Genomic DNA, 6036 nt, shown 5'->3' with positions numbered 1-6036 from the left:
TCTTCACTTTAACCCTTTCCGCTTCGGAAAGCCTTTCTGTCTCCTCTCTTTCAATGTGTTTTCAGCAGATTCCAATTCTCCTCGGCAGACGCAAGACATGGCGTTCTCCGAGAGGACGATGCATTTCCCACCTGCGGCCCCTCACCCAGAACACCTCGCCACCGGCCTCTTTTTCTCTTGCCCTGTGGAACTGTCAGTCGGCGGTGAACAAGGCGAGTTTCTACCGACCGCCGGGCCACCTGGGGGACTTTTGGGACGAGCTGGATATGCTATTGTCTCAATTCCCTGAAGATGGCACTCCTCTCGTCGTCTTAGGAGACCTCAACATCCACCTCAACAAACCACAGGCAACTGACGTGCTCGCTCTTCTGGACACGTTTGACCTTAGACTAGTCTCCACTTCTCCAACTCACAAAGCTGGCAACAACCTGGACCTCGTTCTGATCCGAAATTGCACCGTGGATGACATCTCTGTCACTCCTCTGCATTTGTCGGATCACTTCTTCATTCAGCTCACAGTCTTCATCTCTAGACCGTCTCATTCTTCCACTGCATTGGAAACATTCCGCCGCAACCTCAGATCTCTCAACCCGGAGCAGTTTTCTTTCCTGGTTTCTGCAGCGCTGCCCTCATTGCAGGTTTTATCCACCTATGACACAGACGCAGCCACGGACAGGCTCTGCGATACTCTTTCGTTCTGCCTTGATAGTCTGTGCCCGACATCTACTAGACCTGCTCGTCCTTCAGCTTCCAACTCGTGGCTCACTGACCAGATGTGGAACACCGCACAGTGCTCAGGAGTGGAGGAGAGGAAGTGGCGCAAATCCAAGTCTCAACCTGCTCTGATTATCAGGATTTGCTTCAATCTTTCTCTTACAGTGTCACTAGGGCGAAGACTGAACACTACCAGGACAGGCTTAGCAACACCACAGACACCAGGAAGCTGTTCTCAACTTTCAAATCTCTACTCTATCCACCCCCACCTCCACCACCCACCTGTCTCACAGCTGATGACTTTGCCTCCTTTTTTACCAACAAGGTGGCAGCCATCAGCTCCCAGTTCACTCCTCCTGTCAATGATATTCTGCTTACTAAACCTGACGATGCATCTCTCTTCACGTTTTCAACACTGTCAGAGGACGATGTATCCCCTCTCCTCCTCTCAAAACGCCCGACCACCTGCACTCTGGATCCGATCCCCTCTACTCTTCTTCAAGCTATCGCACCAACACTAATACCAAGATGGCGGCACGGCAGTAGCTCGCAGCGGCCTCTCCGGAGACCAACAATGGTGCTTTTCGTGGTTTTACGCGTTTTTAGCACGACCACACACAAAGGACCAACTAAAGCAGCGCTAGCTGCAGGACCAACTAAAGCAGCGCTAGCTGCAGGACCAACTAAAGCAGCATGGGTAGCTGCAGGACTAACAAAAGCAGCATTAGCAGCAGCATTAGCTGCAATAACTGGATCCACGGATGTAGCTGACCTTGGAGCCTGGGGAGCTTGCTGGGAAACCCCATCCATAAAGCCAGTCGAGTTACCTCATATAGCGAGTACTGGGCGTCACTAATTACTGGAGGCTGGCTAACCGAATAACCAGGAGAACACCAACAACAGTTGTGTTCGGGTTTACGACTGCCAGATGCTGCTTCGACTCAGGTATAATGCACCGACCAAGCTGCATGACGATCTGCAGGACGACCTCCGCGACCTCGGGTTACGACCTCGGCCACGAACACCAAGCCCCCAGTCTCCGGCACATCGGAAGTGGTGCTCGAGGAAGCGGAAACGCGGCAAACGGGCGGGTGTCCGGGCAAGGCTAAGTGCTAACCCTATTAACCCTTTACCGTCCATGTTTTTAGCCAATGTCTGCTCCCTGGACAATAAACTGGACTACATCCGACTACAGTGAACTACGCGGCGTGAGTACAGAGACTGCTGCGTCTTTGTCTTCACAGAGACGTGGCTCAGCGACAGAGTCCCGGATGTCAAGCTACACGGCATAGCCGCGTTTCGAGCCGACAGGAACCCAGCTCTGTGCGGTAAGAGTCGCGGCGGTGGTGTGTGTGTTTTTATTAACACAGACTGGTGCAAGGACTCTGTACTGGTTTCCAGCTACTGTTCACCACTTGTGGAGTTTGTGACTGTTCGGTGCAGACCTTTTTATGTACCGAGGGAATTCACCACTGTTTTCATCTTTGGAGTTTACATCCCTCCTGGCGTTAATGCCAAAGAGGCGTTGGGTGAACTACATGGAGCTATCAGCAACGTGCAGAACACCCAACCTGACGGACTGGTCATCATTGCCGGAGATTTCAACCATGTAAATCTCAAGTTAGCGCTCCCTAAACTCCATCAGCATGTGGACTTTGCGACGAGGGGGGAGAACGCGCTGGATCGTGTTTACAGCAACATCCCCGGCGCATACCGAGCGGAGCCCCGCCCCCAACTCGGATACTCAGACCACATCTCTGTTATGCTAATTCCAGCATACAGACCACTTGTCCGACGCTCCCAACCGGTTCTGAAGCAGGTAAAGCCCTGGCCAGCAGGAGCCATCTCTGCTCTTCAGGACTGCTTTGAGTGCACCGACTGGGACATGTTCAGGGAGGCTGCAACCACCGGTGATTACGTCAACTTGGAGGAGTAAACATCATCAGTGACCAGCTACATCAGCAAGTGTGTTGATGATGTGACCATCTCCAAGACCGTCACTACACGCTCCAACCAGAAACCGTGGATGACTGCTAGGGTGCGTGCGCTGCTGAAGTCGAGGGACTCAGCCTTCAGAGCAGGAGACATGAACAGAAAGGGCTGAACTTTCCCGAGCCATCAGAGAGGCGAAGCGCGCGCACGCTAGGAGGATCCACGGCCACTTTGAGGACAGCGGAGACAGCCGGCGCATGTGGCAGGGCATCCAGGCGATCACTAACTACAAGACAACTCCACCCGTCTGTGATAGCGATGCCTCCCTCCCAGATGTGCTGAACGACTTCTACGCCCGATTTGAGGTACAGGTAAAGAATAACACGGTAGCTAGGAAATCCACCCTTCCCTCATATGATCAGGTACTCTGTCTCTCTACAGCCGACGTGAGGAAGACTCTACGCAGAATCAACCCACGGAAGGCTGCTGGTCCTGACAACGTTCCTGGCAGGGTCCTCAGGGAATGCGCAGATCAGCTCGTGGATGTCTTCACTGACATCTTCAACATCCCCCTGAGCAGCGGCGTTGTTCCTACATGCCTCAAGTCAACAACCATCGTGCCAGTGCGAAGACGTCTACTGTCTCCTGCCTCAATGACTACCGCCCTGTTGCACTCACACCCATCATCATGAAGTGCTTCGAGAGGCTGGTCATGAGGCACATCAAGTCCCAGCTTCCACCCTCACTGGACCCGCTGCAGTTTGCATATAGTCCAAATCGTTCCATGGACGATGCCATCACCACTACTCTCCACCTGGCCCTCAGCCATCTGGACAACAAAGACACATATGTTCGAATGCTGTTCATAGACTTCAGCTCAGCATTCAACATCATCATTCCCCAGCAGCTGATTGGGAAGCTGAGCCAACTGGGTCTGAACACCTCCCTCTGCAACTGGATCCTGGACTTCCTGACTGGGAGACCCCAGTCAGTCCGGATCGGGAACAGCATCTCCAGCACCACCATGCTGAGCACTGGGGCCCCACAGGGCTGTGTGCTCAGTCCACTGCTGTTCACTTTGCTGACTCACGACTGTGTAGCGATGCACGGCTCGAATCAGATCATCAAGTTCGCTGATGACACGACTGTGGTGGGTCTCACCAGCAAGAACGACGAGTCAGCGTACAGAGAGGAGGTACATCAGCTCTCAGCCTGGTGCAAGGCCAACAACCTGTCTCTGAACGTTGGGAAAACTAAAGAGATGGTTGTTGACTTTAGAAGAGCAAAGAGTGACCACTCTCCACTGAACATCGATGGAGCTTCAGTGGAGATCGTCAAGAGCACCAAATTTCTTGGTGTCCATCTGGAGGAGAACCTCACCTGGTCACTCAACACCCGCTCCATCAGCAAAAAGGCCCAGCAGCGTCTCTACTTCCTGAGGAAGCTGAGGAAAGCCCATCTGCCGCCCCCCATCTTGACTACATTTTACAGGGGAACCATTGAGAGCATCCTGAGCGGCTGCATCACTGCCTGGTTTGGGAACTGCACCATCTCGGATCGCAAGGCCCTACAGCGGATAGTGAGGACAGCTGAGAAGATCATTGGAGTCTCTCTCCCCTCCATCACGGAAATTTACACCACACGCTGCATCCGCAAGGCTACCTGCATTGTGGACGACCCCACCCACCCCTCACACCCAATCTTCACACTTCTGCCATCAGGGAAGAGGTTCCGGAGCATTCGGGCCTCACAACCAGACTGTTGAACAGTTTCTTCCCCCAAGCCATCAGGCTCCTCAACACATACACACAACAAACTGAACCGAGCACACACACTCGCTAGATTTGACATGTTTCCATCTTTCAGTTGTAAATTGTATTCATTTCCGCTACTGGTCGCTGCTGTTTTGTGTTTTGTGTTCTGTTTTTGCACTGTCTTCTGACGTCTGTCTGCACTTTTTCTTTGTGTTCTTGCACTGTTTGCACTAGGTTGCACAGGATGCACTTTATGTGTTTTGCTAGGACAACTTAGCAGTCCTCAGCCCCATGTTTGTCTTGTTGCCGTTTTATGTAGCACCATGGTTCTGGAGAAACGTTGTCTCATTTCACTATGTACTGCTTCAGCTATATGTGGTTGGAATGACAATAAAGCTTCTTGACTTGACTTGACTTGACTTGACTTGACCAGACCAGCCATTACACAGATCATCAACACCTCTTTCACAACAGGCACCTTTCCCACCTCGTTCAAGCAGGCCCAGATTACTCCACTGTTGAAGAAGCCTTCTCTGGATCCCTCCCTTGTGGAGAACTACTCTTCTTTCATTCCTGGTCAAGACTCTGGAACATGCAGCCTTCAAGCAACTCTCTTTCCCGGAACAACCTCCTCAAGGAGACATGAGTCATCTTGCATCTCTGCCTGTCTCTCTGACATCTCTGCCTGGATGAGAAAAAGACACCTTCAAATTAACATTTCCCAAAACTGAACTTCTAGTCTTCCTTGCCAGACCTTCAACTCAACACATCAGCATTAACATAGGATCTGCGGTGATTGACCCTTCTAAGTCAGCCAGAAACCTGGGGGTCATCATTGATGATCAGCTGACCTTTACGGAACACATCGCCACAGTCTCTAGGTCGTGTAGATATGCCCTCCACAATATCAGAAAGATCAGACCCTATCTGACGGATTACACAACCCAACTTATTGTACAGGCGTTGATCTTATCTTGTCTTGACTACTGCAATGCACTACTGATGGGGTTACTGGCATCCACGACCAAACCCCTCCAGATGATCCAAATTCAGATCTTTGCATTGGCTTCCTGTGGCTGCAAGGATCAGGTTCAAAGCTCTGTCTCTTGACTACAGAGTGGTTAACTCCACAGCTCCATCTTATCTCAATTCAATCATTCAGGTCTACATCCCCTCCTGTCTACTACGCTCAACCACGGAACAGCGTCTGGTGGTACCAGCACCACACAGTCGACACAAAGGAAAACTGTTGATTGATTGATCACATGATGGTGGAATGAGCTGCCTATCTCTGCACGCTCAGCCACCTCATTTTAATATTTAAAAAACTGCTGAAAACAGAACTCTTCCGCATCTTCCTTTGCACTTTTCTACTCTTTCATTCTCACATCTCTTGAAACAGAAACACTATTTTTTTTATAGCACTTTGCTTTGATGTTTTTTCTTCTTGACTTAGATTTTGTTTGTCTTGTTCCTGACTTGTAAGTGGCTTTGGATAAAGCGTCTGATAAATGACTAAATGTAAATGTAAATGTAAATGGTCAGATTTGTTTCCTACTTCCTGTCCTGATTTGGCATAGATGGGGGGGATTACGCCACCTCCTGGTTGTTTGTTGTCCCCTTGGCTGTCATTAGA

At 50.8% G+C, this 6036-nt stretch overlaps 1 pseudogene; it reads left to right on the top strand.

Annotated features, from left to right (window-relative positions):
- LOC113161758 lies at positions 1 to 5743 on the top strand (annotated as a pseudogene).
- The last annotated feature ends 293 nt before the right edge of the window (positions 5744 to 6036 follow it).

Source organism: Anabas testudineus, chromosome 1 (assembly GCF_900324465.2).
Source record: "Anabas testudineus chromosome 1, fAnaTes1.2, whole genome shotgun sequence".
In the NCBI taxonomy this organism is placed as follows: domain Eukaryota; kingdom Metazoa; phylum Chordata; class Actinopteri; order Anabantiformes; family Anabantidae; genus Anabas; species Anabas testudineus.
The sequence above is the reverse complement of the archived record's forward strand: the minus strand, read 5'-3'. Positions and strand labels throughout refer to the sequence as shown.